This window comes from Chrysoperla carnea, chromosome 3 (assembly GCF_905475395.1).
Source record: "Chrysoperla carnea chromosome 3, inChrCarn1.1, whole genome shotgun sequence".
NCBI classification, from domain to species: Eukaryota; Metazoa; Arthropoda; class Insecta; order Neuroptera; family Chrysopidae; genus Chrysoperla; species Chrysoperla carnea.
The window spans coordinates 50,616,066-50,632,540 of NC_058339.1; the positions used below are offsets into that span (position 1 = coordinate 50,616,066).

The following is a 16,475-nucleotide window of genomic DNA, read 5'->3' on the forward strand; positions in this document are numbered from 1 at the left end:
CCATTAGAGATAGAACAAAAGTTAAAATGTAAAAAAAGGTCCTTATAAGAAACTAAACAACTTTTGTTAGAAACATTTTTCGTAAACATCACTGTTTACCCGTGAGAGCGCAAATTGTATAGTATGTATTATATGGGAATATCAGTTATATATGTGTGACATGTATGTATGTGAAATGCGACAGAGTAATCAACACTGTCTATACATGGTATTTCAACAATTAACTCAGTCATTTGTTTGTTTTCACTTGTTCATTTTTATTTTGAGGTTTTTTTATTAACTATGATTTGGTGTGATGCGTATTGCGATCTTTTTTGAGATTTTGATCAAAAATGCAAGACTGTCTTGAGGTAATTTGTGTGATGTGTATTGCGCTGTTTTTAATGAGCTTACCTATAGATAGTTTTACGTCTTAACCTATTGTTATGAAGAGAATGAATTGTTATTATAATCAAATTTGCTAAAATTCCAAAAAATTCACAAAATGAATCTTCTATTCTTTCTATTAAATATTGTTTAAAGATCTATTTATCCCAAGCATGAATGTTTCATCTTCAATGATTTATAATTCATAAATTAGCAAAACGAATTCTTTCATTTAACAGACAATAAAATAAAATGGCTTTAACAAAAACCAATGTTATTGTTTACTATTCGTAACGTTGCCTTTCACTTCCAATAACAAACAAACCAGTTTTAAACTCCGTTATAATTTAATATAATATTATTTTTTATGTTTTCAATATCAATATTATACACACACAACTTTATTTTTGCTTAGAAAGATTTAATTTATTAAAAGAACGATTCGTATTAAATTAAATAAAAGAATAATAGAATAATGTATAGAAATTGATTAAAGCGAAATAAAATTATTTTTTTAAAATACTTATAAATATTAAAATACTTAAAAAAAAAGAACCGACGAGGATGGGATTCGAACCCACGCGTGCAGAGCACATTGGATTAGCAGTCCAACGCCTTAACCACTCGGCCACCTCGTCTTGTTGATTTGATTAACTATTTTATGAAGTTGTTGATTTTCAAAAAGTATTCCATAAAAGGTATAAAACATTCAACACTTTACTTCTATTGAAACACTTTTAATGTTATCTGAATGATAACAAGTTATTTGTTTCAATTTTGGGTTCCGTTTCCAAAGATTTAATAATTCGCGTTAAAAGGTCCTCGTAGTATATACAACATTCCAAACAGTTTTAAATTTATCAATTGAATGAGACGTAGCTTTTTCAAACAAACACACTTTTCAAGTAAAATTTTTTATAATTAGCAAAGTTGTAGGAAATAAAATTTATAACGCTTTTTAGTTAATAAATGCTGCTTATGCATTTGATTGATTTGATTGATCATTTCTGCGTACTAAATGTAAAAGTTGTATCTTAGAAAAAGAATAAACCTTGTTTGAAACATTTCTTCGTAATTATCATTGTTTTTCCATGAGAGCGTAAATTATGATAAAATTTTGGTGTTCATTTTCTCTAAAGATTTAAAAGATATGGAGCTGATAACTTGTAGGTAGCTTCAACTAGAGTGTTCTACCGAAAAATTTTCGGAAAACTAAATAAAATTATAGAAATTACTTTCAAAAATTTTCGAAATTTACTATACAGGGTATTTCAACAAATAACTCAGTCAATTGTTTGTTTTGACTTGTTTTGAATACTAATTATTAAAAATTATTCTTTCTTCACAGTAAAATAACTCGCAATTTAAATATTTGAGGTTTTTTTTAACAACCACCCCTTTATTCCAGACTTTGCTTTTTTATACCATGTATGTATGTAATATATATCATAGTATATTAAGTTTAGTCCCAAGTTTGTAACGCTTAAATGTTAAAAAAGCTCCTTATAAAAAAATAAACAACTTTTGTTTGAAACATTTTTTCGTAACCATCACTGTTTACCCGTGAAAACGCTAATTATGCGCAAATTGTATAGTATGTATTTTATGGCTATATCAGTTATGTGACATGTATGTATGTGTAATGTGATAGAGTAATCAACACTGTGTATACATGGTATTTCAAGAATTAACTCAGTCAATTGTTTGTTTTCACTTGTTGAAGTTAGTTTTTGTACCTAATTTAAGTTCAAACAGATACAATTTGTTTGATATCTAGATGTTAGATGCGTGAAATTTTAACGGTTGTACAAATATTTTATATTTTCTATTTTGTAATTAAGAAAACAATTAAAAATTGATATTGTTGTGTGAAGAAACAAAAAACATGACATCATTTGTAAAATATAAGGTTAATGGCTTAAAATTTACAATGATAAATACTAAATATACATTTTTATTTGTGGTAGTCTAGACTTTATAGACAACATCATTAGAAGATGTCTTGATATTATCTTCAATTTTAATGTCGTTTCATTAACGGTATAACAACAATTTAGATATTACCTACTATCTGCAGCGTCAACATTTTTAACCGATTTCGAAATAGATGGAATGCTTTTTCAGTTCTGTCTTGATTTATTCAGTAAATTTAGAATTATATTAATATTTTTGAAATTATTAAGTAGTAGCAATGCTTCTCTATGACCTGCGACAAACGAGGCTCTACCTACGACTCTAAAATCTATGATCGATTTTGAACGGTGTCCATAGCGTCTAGGATCGATGATAGTTGATATAAGTTCTGAATTTTTTAATAAAGACATTTTGTATTTCTTAGTGTTAAAAATCGGTTGTTTCTTTTGTTGCAAAAAAGTTTTATGTACTTGAGATTATTATTGTACACAGTGTTTTAACGACTATAGCAATGATGATGGTATAATGTTTACGCAATCGTAAACTTATGACGGTAATAAACTAAATCCTTAATAATTACCCAAACAGATAACAAAAATGAAAATGTATGTAGTCGAAAATTAAGGTACAAATTAATAATTTCTAAGATCTTACGAATTAATCTTTGTTTACTGCAAATCAATAATAAAGTTTCTAATGGTTGGCAATGTGTTTTATTAAAAGTAAGATATTTTCCAAAAATAGCGGTATGCGATGTTTTTATTTTAAAATTAAACAAAACAAAAAATATTTGAGCAAAACTTTTCTATTTGGAAGTATAATTTGTGACGTTTATATGCTGAACTAGGTACATTTCATGCAAACTGCCTATTATGACTGCAGTTGAATACGAATTACTTAATTTTTGGACACTTTATAGACAAAATCAGTATTTATAGGTATATACAAATAGCCTTCTCCTAAGTGATTCCATTTTGATGATAACCACCTATTTTTTAGTTCTTTAAAATCAAACTTGCAATAGACAAAAAGCTAATAACACTCCCCATTAAATTACTCTTCAAACGGAACATAAAAATCCAAATCGGGTTCCTCCGTTTAGGCGCTACGATGCCACAGAGAGACACACAGACATAGCGGTCAAACTTATAATACCCACTTATTTGGTTCGGGGTTTAAAAAAAGACCCTAACAACGATTCTGTAAATCTGCCATCACGCGGCGCAGCAGAAGGTAGGTACAGCTATTATTAAATAAAAACAATTAATATTCGATATGATTCACACATAATTGTTGTTAATAATAAATAATTTATAAAAAGTAAATGCAATGGAATGTTGCAGTAAGTTATTAATTTTTTTCTATAAATTCAATTTATTTCCAGTTACGATGTAATTGAATGTTAAATTATTTAGTATCAGTAATATAATAACAAAATAACCTTGTATTGTTATTAATTATTATATTTATATTAGGAGAATTATTGGTCTAATATAGGTATTGTTGGCACACCTCCGCATTGTTCGTTGATCGGAAAAGCGTGAATGTGACATGTTCAATTGATTTTATAGTTACCGAAAACGGTTCTGTACGAGCAGTTATGATCATAGACGTTAAATTATTGAACTGTACCGCATTTGTATTACGTAGCAAGCACAGACACCTTTCAACTGAAGAAACTTTCCTCTGCGGTACGATCCCTTTTATACGACTCTAGTCGATATCTCAAAAATTGTCGATCCAATCGTTTAGGGATTTCGATTTTTTATTTTTTGAGACAAAAGTACTCTAGATATCCTGATTTTTGTCAATTTTCTTAAAGAGTACCCCTTTGAGAGATAAATAAGAAAATCAGAAAATTTTTTTGAGATATTTTATTCTAGCTGCTAACTTTGCATTGCTTAGAGATAGAGGTATTTTACAAAACATTGACATATCTACGTGTGCCAAAAAAGATTACCCTTCTAGAACACGCTTCCAGAATTCTACCATTCGTTAGAGTAATGCTGATATTTGGATATTGATTTTAAATACGCCTCCACTTCGGTACGGAGTCCTAAATGTCATCTTTAAATGTACAATAGTAATAATTATATATAGTATTGTGTTTAACATCATTTAATAGATCATGAGAATGGCATTACCTTGTACAAGTTTACCAATAAAAAAAAGTGATATTTCATATAGGAAATTGTATCCTAATTGGGTTGACTATTATTGATTGCTTCACCAACTTAATATTTAGAATTATCGGAGAGAATGTAAAACCGAACTATTATCCTCAATTATAACTAACGAGCAGAACAAAATATATTTTGCTCAGTTATATAACAAACTTAGTTTTGAGTAGATGTTGAAAAATTACCTCATTGCAAGTGCAAATTCTGAGAGGAGCAATCAGGATAATTATCCCCTAGTAGCTCAGTTAGTTAAATCGTAACCAATTCCCTTCGCAGTATGCATACGGTAGCGGGTTCGAGCCCCGCCGTCACAACAAAAATTATTTTAATTAATAGTCGTGATGGGTTGGTGTAGTGCATGGTGTATGCATGGAGGAGGCGCACTGAGCTTATCTAAATAATTCAGGAGCTGATAAATGAAATTATCAGCGGAAATGTGGTAAAACACATATTTGGTATCACACTGGGCTCTATAGCTTAAGTGTGTCCTCCTTGGACAGCCAATATAACCTAACCTAAACGTCGAATTGTATTTCGAAGATAAAACCGCTTAAATAATCATTCAAAAAAAGCTCACTAAAGCAAGCCGTAGATCGGTACCTAACTACACCAAGAATTTCGACATAATACGATGAAAATTTGTACATTTAGCCTGGATTTTGGCATATAACTTTGTATATTTTTTAATAAAATACATTTTTATGGGTTTAGGATATAAATAATATCAATATTAAATGTTAAAAATAAATTTACATAAAGAATTTCATATTTTTAGTATTGATATGATCCAATACACAGATACCTATATAAATGTCAAATAGTGGCCATTAAATTTCATATAATATTCAAGTTATATAATAATAACAATAATACAATGTTAAATTAACATCCTATTACAATAAAAGAGATGATATTATACCTATTTCCTTTTTATAGATGTATCCGTTTTCCGTTTTTGTTTTGTTACAAAGTCCCGAATTATTTGTGTATGAATGTATATTTTATTGTGTCTGTGGAACCCAGTAACATTTAAAAAAATATATAAAATTGGAAATAATTACATTTATTGACAAAAATTGTGTCGTATAAAAATTTTATCGTTAGAATGTCAATGTACATGTCTCTAAAGATCTAGTTAGAATAGCTCTTTGAACGTGTAATACGTTTACATAGAGTGTTTTAATGTTGCTCTGATGTAGCTGGAGAGCTGAGTTCCTTTTTGAGTACATATTTGAGGCACATTGAAAATATTAAAGTTGATAGCTTGCAAATGTGTGGATGGTGAAATCGACAACCTGGCTGGGAGGTTGGGGGGCGTTAGTGACCTATGAAATTTTTAATTTGCAATTTTTGCTATGCAAAAAATATTCTTGAGGTACTTTGAAACCTACACCATTTTAAAGTTTAATATTCAATCATACGAAATATCATCGCCTGGCATGATTTGGTGGGGGCTAAAATAGCCTGGCAGGTGATTTTAATTTGCAATTTTTCCTATGCAAAAAATGTTCTTGAGGCAGTTTGAAACTTACACCATTTTAAAGTCTTATATTCAATTAAACGAGTTATCGCCGCCTGGCATGATTTGGTGGCAGGCGCGGATCTAGAAATTTTGGGGGGGGGGGGGGCGTAGGATTTTTGTCATTTTTGTTTTTCAATAAAATAACAAAAAAACCAAATAAACAAAGATTTTTTTTGTTTTTCGGTTTGTAAAATATTGATTCAGCTCTTTTTTTTGAAATGTGGGCTGTTTTGGGGGGGGGTCATGACCCATGTGACCCCCTCCCCCCTTAGATCCGCGCCTGTTTGGTGGGGGCTAAAATAGCCTGGCAGGTGATTTTAATTTGCAATTTTTTCTTATTCTTTCGAAGCCGGAATGAATCACTAGTAACTAAAATAATCTAGTCTATTATAATTAATAAATTAAAATTATTATTTCTTTCGAATTAAGTATAGTTTACTTATCTTGACTTTTCTTTGTTTCAGGTGAGTAAAGCCAGATTTCAATAAATTGAACAAATTTTTCGTTTATAATTAGTGTAAGTTGTATAATGTAAGATTTTATAGAATTTCAATGAAAGATTTTTGAACTCATGTTACACGAAGCATGAGTGAAGTTTTACGTTTAGGTGGTATACGACCTTAACATATCTTTACAATTTTGAAATTGTTTTTTCTAATAAATAAACGGTCAAAGAGTATTCTATAAAAAATTTTGAGCCTTTAAATCAATCATTGTTGTCATGCTCATACATCCTTAAAAGATAAATTTTTTAAGACATCCCGGACCAATCTCCTTTCTTATTTAAATACAAACAAAATTTTTCGTTTGCTTTTTTTCTTGTTGAACAAGTAAACACTTGCGTATAGGTATAGAGGTGTTTTTCGTCCGCCGCAGATTTTTAAATTTGCGGGTATATCGATTTTACAACAAATGATAAAATAAGTCGAAGGAAATGATAAAGATTATTATTTATATTTCAAGCAGCAGAAGCTCGCAGTAGAGAGCCAGCAATTCGAACTTTGTTACCAAAAAATCCGCTGTATCTCCAAAAATAATTCGAATTTTGAAAAATCCGTTTATGGACATATTCTTAAGAGTCTAGCCTTTTAAAATATACACAGTCAATTTCTTCAAATTTCTAGACCAGAATGCCGCGCCTTAAAGAAAATTTATAAAAAATCGAAAAAACCCCAGTAAAATTTTGAGATATTTAATCTAATTTCAAGATAAAAAATGCTTGTAAAAATAAAAAAATTAGGCAAGTATGAGAAAGTAATATTTATAAAATTTAACGCACATTTACTTTTAAACGACTAAAATTACATACAATATTTAAACAATAAATTCAACACAATATGTTGTTAAGTTGTTACCTAATTTCGTGACTAAAAACTTTCATTCATTAAATTTCAATTATCATCTTAACAAAAATACTAAAATAATATTTACAAAAAATTCTATTTTATTTTGTTTTAAATTATTTTATATACAAAAAAAATTATTCCATTTTTTCGTATTTTCTATACTTTTTTTTATAAAAAATATACTTTTTTTAAATGCATTTCGTGAATGTTCTGCCGGAAAGATGCAATATACAACTTAATTAAAGAACCTTTTACATTTGCGCCCACACTTTTAAATAAATGTATTATTTTATATTTTTAATTTTAATTAAGTAAAATGAATGATGAATTGACCTGAGAACTTTATGAAGAGTTATTATTAAGACATTTGATCTGATTATTCATTGAGTTAGAACAACAACGACCTGTAAATCTTTTAGGGTCACACCCGCGTACTTAGGTATTATATAGAATAACATTCATAATTCATATACAAGCAAAAGTATATTATTAATAGTTTTATAAAAAGAAATATAACTGCTTTTTTATAAACAAAGAATTTTTATAGATTTTTTTTTATATTTATGCAAGACAGTTCACTCAAATTTGGTAAATGTCGGTAAATATTAGCAAAATGAATCATTTACAATAAGCAAAATTGTAGACAATATAGAAATATGAATGATTATTATACGACGAAACGAAGGAATAAGGTTCGAAAAATTTGAGCAGTACCTAAGTCGGATTTTAATGGGGCTTTCGGCATTCGATTCGTAAGAGCGTCAGGAAATTTTGTGGCCTAGTCTGATTTAAGAAAAATTAAAAATATGCAATTAGCATAATTAATATTTATTTTATAATTGCATTTTAAATTGGCCATTAATATTAAATTCACAAATCGGTTAATAGTGATGAAAATGATTTCAAATTTTTGGGATCGCTGAACTCGAATATTGTGGCAGAATTGATTTCAGAGGTACCTGGTGCTCAGGGTAAACGGTTTCTCGTCGTCTAGTGGAGTATTCGGGAAATTTTTTATATAATCGATCCATTGATTTTTTAATTTTTCTGTTTCATTAAATTTATTTTCCTGGTGGGGCTAATCTGGATTAAATTTTTTATGAAAGTTATGGATAAATGTTTAGTCGACCTTGATAACCTTCTCATACTATTAACTAATTAGAATTAAGTGAAAATAAAATGTTGTATTGTAACTTAATATTTATAATAATATTAAATATTGATTTACACAAAGACTTTTGTCACAATTTATAAATAATATCAATATTTCGATAAATTCAGTACGTGTTAATTCTGTAGTAAGTAGGTACAAATGATATTTCTATGTATAAAATTTCATAAAATTCATATGTCATGTATACTTGTGTTAAATATAACTAGGAAGTTATTTTTTAGATATCTAATGAATAAAATAAAAAATAAACTATAATTTTACAAAAAAGTTGAAAACCAAAGACTAAATATAATAACATTATTTTTATTTTTTCATGTTAATATTAAAGTTACAGTCAGTTTTAATATAAACTTTTCAAAAGAGAAACGAGATCGCCCGACAAAAAAATGCTCGTAAGATCGTGTAACGTCATAATGTTAATTAATAATTGTATACGGTGTATACCAGGCATGGGCAAACGTGGCTTAGAAAAGTCCGTCATATTTCTGTTTCTAAAATACGAGTAAGACAGAGAGACAACATTTTTTTCTATCTATCTCATTACTATAAGAGAAACTGAGATAGGTAGAAGAGTCCTATACCCGTCTCGCTTCTACCTCTATGAGCAATGCGGACTTGTATAAAGAGAAACGCAATAAAGTTTTTGGCACACAATAAAGTTATAATAATTGTGACTTAAAATAACTCGCCCATGCCTGGTGTATACTATTCAATTAACATTATTACGTCACCACGATGTTTTACGAATATTTTTTTTTATCGGGCGTTTTCGTTTCTCTTTTGAAAAGTTCTTTTAAAACTGTCTATAACTTTAAAATTATCATGAAAAAATAAAAACAGTTTTGCCATAAAACTTATAAATGATCTTTCCAAATCCCAAATGGCTCAAACTCCCAATTCAATTTGATTAAATATACGCAATACACGTAAGTTTTGAAAGATTTAAAAAATTGTTCAAACAATTAAAAAAATTAATTAATATTCAAGTTTTTCTTTAATCGATTACATCCTCACAATTGTGGCTTATATTAAAAATCAAACTCGATTTATAAACAAATTTATAATATAAAATTTTCAAGGTTATTTTTAATTAACTAGCGGATGCCATTTGTAAAAATAAACACCATTTAATTGTATAATTTTTAAACTATATTTTATGCTTAAAAAATTATGTTATTTAAACAAAGAGATTATTGTTATTTGTGGTCTTGAAACTGATGGTAGTATATTCAATATACCACATGTAACAAAGTATTCCAAAAATATGTGCGCTAAAAGGTAGAATGAAGATGCAAAAAATCGATGTAAAAAGTTTTTGGCAAAAACTTAGTAAGTAAAGCTTAGTTTTGAAGATTTCTAATTTTATATACATAGTAATCATGGAAGTATTTTAAGTACTTGAACACTTTAACATTATGCTTAAAATTTAGTTAGATATATTTCAGACTGGTCTGGTTTTATTGCTCTTATTCTGTGGCAAGTGAGCCTCCAAAAAGTAAAGTCATCATTTCTACTATTTAAAAAAAATTTAATAGAAAATACTTTTTAAAGGAAAATCTTTTATTGTACTAAAAAGTAGAAAATAATTTTGTAGGACTCTTTCATACATGAATATTCATAAAAGCTTGAGTTGCTTCGAATCATTCTTGGTATTTTATATTGAGCACCTCAAGCTTTAACGAATAATCATGTATGTGTGACTAAAAAATTATTTTCTACTTTTTAGAACAATAAAAGCTAGTTCTTTAAAAAGTATTTTTTTGTTTAAATTTTTTATTGAATACAAAAAAAAGTATGTATATCAAATATGGTGGAAGCGATGGGAAAATCAGCTTACCATAAAGGCATAAAAGAGAAAATGCAAGATTTCGTAGTTCTATTAAGATAGAAGAAGTTCTGAAGGTTTTTACATTACAATTAACTAAATTCACTTTTAGTTGAATTAAAGAATTTCCTATAAATTGTCACCTGACAAAGTCTTGAAATTTCTAGTATCTTAATTTTCGCTTAATGAAGTTTAAAGGAATATTAAACTGTACATATTTTTGTTTATCTTCTACATTTTGTTTAACATTTGGTGTAAACCATGTTTAAAACGTAATTTTTATTATGTAAACAGATGTCATCATTTTTTTCATTTGAATAATTTTACATAAAAACTCTTTACCTAACTTGAACTTCAAACGGTTACTTCGTAGCATGTGGTTTTCAACTCAAACGAATTCAATAATAATTATGAAACAATTATACCTTTTATAAGGTTTCTTTTTGATCGGATGTTAATTTTTTTTAGTTAATTTAACCATCTTTCTTGTCATATTGCATGAATTACTATCTCTTTATCTTTCTATCATTTTCTTCTGCTTTGATAAATGTTTTAATTCCCGACAGGCAATGGTGTTTTATTTATAAAGAGTTGAGTTGAAACGGTTTTTTTTTTTTTTTTTTTTAATTTGAGGGCTGCTTTAATCATGCTTGTTTTTAGCTAGGTTAGGATAGGTTAGGTTATATTGGCTGTCCCGAAGGACACACTTTGGCTATAGAGCCCATTGTGGTACCATACTTGTGTTTTGCCACCTTTTCCGCTGATAATTTCATTTATCAGCTAATATAAGAAACTGAAAGTGATGGTAAGACAAAAAATATGAATTTACTTTCCAGCGAAAGACAAATTTAACAATTCACACAAAAAGATTGTCTATATTACGTCAAAGGCTATTTTATAAATTTCGTTTTTTACAGGAAAATTTGTTTTCATTATCTAGATTTGAACTGTTTTTATACTTAGTTGGTTAATTATATCTTTACGCCTACGGTCTACGTGCTGTTTTGTGTAAAAAATTGTGTCCTCCTAAAATCAACCACCTTCTGAATTACTACCCTCTCGTAAAGCAAAACCTGAGATGAATATCTAAAGGCGCAATTCCACTGAGGCAACATGTAGCATCATTGACGCATGCTACACACAAAGCGACAAAAAATATGTCTCCTTGCTACAAGTTGACTGTTGTCGTCTGTCGAATGCGTCATCTCTCGACATGAATCCACGTGTCGAACGGTGTCGGCGTTTAGTGAACGCATGCCACACTCGTGTACGACAAAGCGCATACGACATGGGGCAACAAGTCTGCATGCGACATTTAATTGAATTTTGTGCTACGTACGTTATCGCACGCCTACAATAAGCAACACTTGGAAACAAATATCAAGCGACATGTCGCCCAGTGTTGCCTCAGTGGAATTGCGCCTTTAATCTGCTTTAAATTTTAGATACCATGTAACTACTCTAGCATTTTAAAAATTAAAATTTTGCAAAATGTGTAATTAAAAAATAATGTTTGACTCAAGACCCAATTACTAATTAATGATACCTTAATGTGATTTTTAATAAAATTGTCTGTACAGTATGGAACACTTGTTATATTATAATAGTTAATTAATAATTATTATTATTGCATTATTTTTAATTGAGGCGCATATGTGTTGTAAATGGCAGGAAATTGCTAATTTCAATTTCATTGAATAAAATACTATAACTATACTAAAAATAATATATAATAACATTTAAAATAATATTATATTAATATTTTAAATGTCTTACAGGCATTTACAGAAGACATTTAATTTTTAGTTATTTTAACATGCATTGTATAAAGAGTTATATATTATATTTATTATATGTTATTATCATACTACCGATAATAAGGACGTTAAACGTCAAATGTTAATTACGTTCATAATTAATTTAATTTGTTTATTTTATCTATTTATTCATAGTTTCATACATTATTATTGATATTTTTATACCCTTTGTGTACATACTTTATCAATATTACTTATTAAAGGTGATATCCCTAAATTGAAAACAAAAGACAGTCTGATGCACAGTACAATCTATTTTTACGAGAAAGCTCCAAGGTATTTGACGAGAAGGCTCTGAAAAATCTTGCCAATTATTTTGTTGAATGATGGTATCGAATTTTCGTGAAAGATGCGATCAATGGACGTCCTACTCTGCTCTCAAAAAAATTTATTATTTGCAGCTGCATTTTACGCAATAAGTACGCGATTCAATGACAAAAATTTTTTTTTTTCAATGCGATATCGAAGTTTCTATTCCCAAACTTATAAAGCATTAGTATTATGTTTCTTTTATCCGTTGGGTGCGTAATCATGGTAGGGACAATAAAATCGACGCCAGAGCTTCCAGATAATTGTGGCGCAAAAGGGGGCTGCTATGTTCTATAAGCTTGGATTTAGTCACCTGAAAATTTTGAAATTTCTTCTACGATATTATTTACAACATATTCCCTAAGGGCCTAAGGGGTTATCTATAAATTACGTCATACGGATAATTTAAACTGTTGGGATTATAATTATTGTGACGCCACAAAATCAAATCTTAATTAAATTGGCAGCAAAATTAAATTTGGAAATTTTAAAAGTTATCTCTGGCGTAGTTTTGGGCATGAACTAAACACTGAACTTGTATTGAAAATTCAACAGAGCGATAATGGCCGTGGTTATAGATTCAATGTATGTGGTCCCATACATTGATCAATTTCTTTTTTTTACATCTAAATACTAAAAAGGGTCAAACGGGTGCTATGTAAATACTAAATTTATAGAGACAACATCAGTATTGTGTGTGACTGTCAAATAGTTCAGTAATTGATTAAAACGTAATTGAGTCTTCTGTCTTGTTAAATAATTAATGAAAAAAAAATTGATTAAAATTATAAAAAAATTTGAAAGGAAAATGAATATTTATCTTTAATAATAATTATAAAATTAGTAACCATTATAAACGTGTTTATAAAAAATTATATATTGCATTATTATTATGAGTCAACTACCTATTTTTTTCTAATAAGCGCATGTATTGTGTGAGTCATTTATTACCTTCAATCATTTCAATGTTACCTACTTATTATGATGCAATTGATGTATTTTTCAGATTTTTTTGCTACTCATGCAAAAAAACTGTAAATAAAATAAATATAAGTGCAGATTTTTAGAATGAATGAAATTCATAATTCTTGGAATTATTGTTACATTTTATTCTATTTGCCAGACAAAATAATTGTTTTTAATCGACTTTTAATTAGATTTCTTATTTGTCTAATGGATTTCGTATGTTTGAATAAAATAATAAATTAGTTTGATTTTTGTTTGAACAAAGAATTTAGAAATTTTAAATAAGAACATTATCTTTTGATTAATTTATCCATGAGTCAAAGTGTCGTAACCGGATAAAAAAAGTTGCGTGATAAGTTGTAAAATAACTAATCTAACTAATTTATTTTTTTATACTAATAACACAATGCTCAAATCGGATATTTAATAGGATCTATATCCATCAACAACTGTTAAAAATTGAAGTCATTGTTTCGAAAAAATGTTTTATTTTGTGGAAAATTCACAAAAGTGGTACGATTAATTTAGAGGCAAGGTTCAGCCAACTCTACCTATATACTTCTAGATTTTAATGAATCACAACTTAATTCTCTGTTGAGTAAGAAGAACTAGCAATTCTTTAAGAGAAAATTGTTTGCGAATGAAAGAATTTAAATTTTAAGCTTTTTCGGGAAAGTGTACTTTTCTAGATACAGGGAGGTTGAAATTTTAAGAAAAAGGATAATTATTCTGAAAATACAGAAAAGTTGCATGTTTTTTAATATAATTTTGTTCGAAAATCGTCGAAATTTTTTTCGTCGATATAAAGCGTTAGTAATGCCACCGCAAAGAGAAATGATAAAATAACATGCAGAATTATAAACGGTGTGTCTCTCAACTTGTTTTCACTATAGTATAACGCAATTTTGCATAGAAACCAGCCAAAGAAAGTGAATTTATCGTGATTCCGCTTGGCTCACTGTCTCAACTGGTATAAATACGTCACAACCAATCACAAATTATTTTTTATTCAAAAATAGAACTATTTTTTATAATAATTAATACAAAAATGTAATTATTTGTAATTGTAAAATGTAATTTTAAAAAAATTACTTAATATACTTTAGATAAATTATTATTTCATTTATATGTATATGAATTTGTGGCAAAAAATAAATGCAACCTATTGTCCCAAGCAGGGGACATTGCGTAACGTAATTGAATTTGTAATAAAAAGTCAGTGGAGCTAAAGATTTTTCTCGAAACAATGTGATGGCACACCTACATTTCACGGTTTTCGTATTTTATTATTACAACCCTTACACCGTGAAGGGTCCTTAGATCTTGTTAGATGTCATATCTTCATTTTTTACTGTCAAAAATGTTCTTTTTTTTCCAAGAACTCCTTGAATCTATAGAAGAACGCTTTCCTGGCTATAAGTGTATTGAAAAATTGCCTTTACTTTAACTGTGTCTATCATTTAACGAAATCCTTGTTGAACCACTCTGTATATAGTTCTCGGCATTTTTTTAAGAAAACATATTTAATTTTCTAAAAGTAAGTTTTTTTTTGCCCATTAAAAATCTGATAGAATTTTCAGTATAAATCCTTTCAAAAGAAGTTTGTTGACATTAGAAACACATGCACAATGTTTTTATAAAGTAACTATAAAGAATAAACGAGGGTGGGTAACCATGGAAACTAAAGCACTGGCATTTAAATTAATACCTGCTATTACTATTTTTTATGCTCTTCTACTAGGTTATTAGGTTGAGAATTGATTTTTCACACATAGCAAAAAAAATCAAGTTAAAAATAATTGTGTACAGAGTGTTGAAGAAAACATGAAGGATTTTTATTATTATTAGTAATTTTTTTATAAATAATTTTTTTTTTTACTTTTACTGTAAAATGTACCGTATACAGTGGCGACCTTCGGTAAAGATGCATTTGCTGACCAAATCCCCTTGCAAGCGTGTCTTACGGCCTCCTCCAATAGAATCACATCTTTTTTATTTGTACCAAATCGAGTTTTAATGTTCGATTAGAATTTCGACAATCACTATACGAGTAAATTTGTGAAATATCATCTAAAATCGATGAAAGCGATATTTCAAATAAAACTTATTTTTGTGTTCTTTGTGATTTTCTCAATTTTCTGAGTCGTAGATTGGAGAACTAGTTTCTGAGATACTGTTTTAAATTATATTAGATACCTAACGATTTAAAAATCTACTTTTTATTGAAAATATATGAAAATATTTCGAATTATTATTATTTAATAAAAAGTTAATTTTTGTCCTGAATACCTAGCCTTCTTCTTAAATCCGCCACTGCATTTACGTATCTGTTCTTTCTATTTTTTGGAATCTACATATAGTGCAATCTTTCATCTTATTCATACAAATTTTGATGTTACTCATCACAAAGTAAAATTTTATTAATAAATATAAAAGAAATTATGATTTTAATTTTTTTTTGCATAGATTTATTTTATAAATGAAATATTCAAAAAGACAATAAAATTATTAGGGCAGAAATAATAACGTTACAATGGTAGTGTACAATAAAAGGATGCATGATATAAAAAATTATGATAATATATTTTATGTAATATAATTTGAAATAATAATATTTTATTTAATATTATTATTATTATAATTTTTGAATTAATTTTTATTTCATTTTTTTGTGATTTTTTATATTATTTAAAACTTTAAAAGTTAGATACAAATTAAATTGAATGTTTTACAAATAGCATATATGTAAGTAGAAATTTTTTCAAGATATTATGCATATTTTAATTATTGTAATTATAGAAATTACTCATAACTATATAAGTTGACAGAGTATCACATAATTATTGCCTTAAGATTTTAGTTTAATAAGCATTTTTAAACGAATTTCTTACACGAAAATATAGAGAAAGAAAAAATGTTTAATAAAATATTAATTAAAATTTAATCTAATGAAAAGAATCCATTGAAATGAAAATTATTTTTTCCATGAATTTAAATGAAAGACGGAAAGTCAGTTATTATAAAGTTGTTTCTTAAATTTTAACGAACAAATATAA

The 16,475-nt window shown here is 27.8% G+C and overlaps 1 protein-coding gene and 1 non-coding gene across 2 annotated transcripts in view; one reads left to right on the plus strand and one right to left on the minus strand.

Annotated features, from left to right (window-relative positions):
- Positions 1-16,475, plus strand: part of LOC123294656 (protein bark beetle) — a 60,425-nt gene that overhangs the window by 20,634 nt on the left and 23,316 nt on the right. The window lies entirely within an intron of this gene.
- On the minus strand, positions 923-1,004 carry Trnas-gcu. Its single transcript has one exon. It is a non-coding gene; the product is annotated as a tRNA-Ser (tRNA).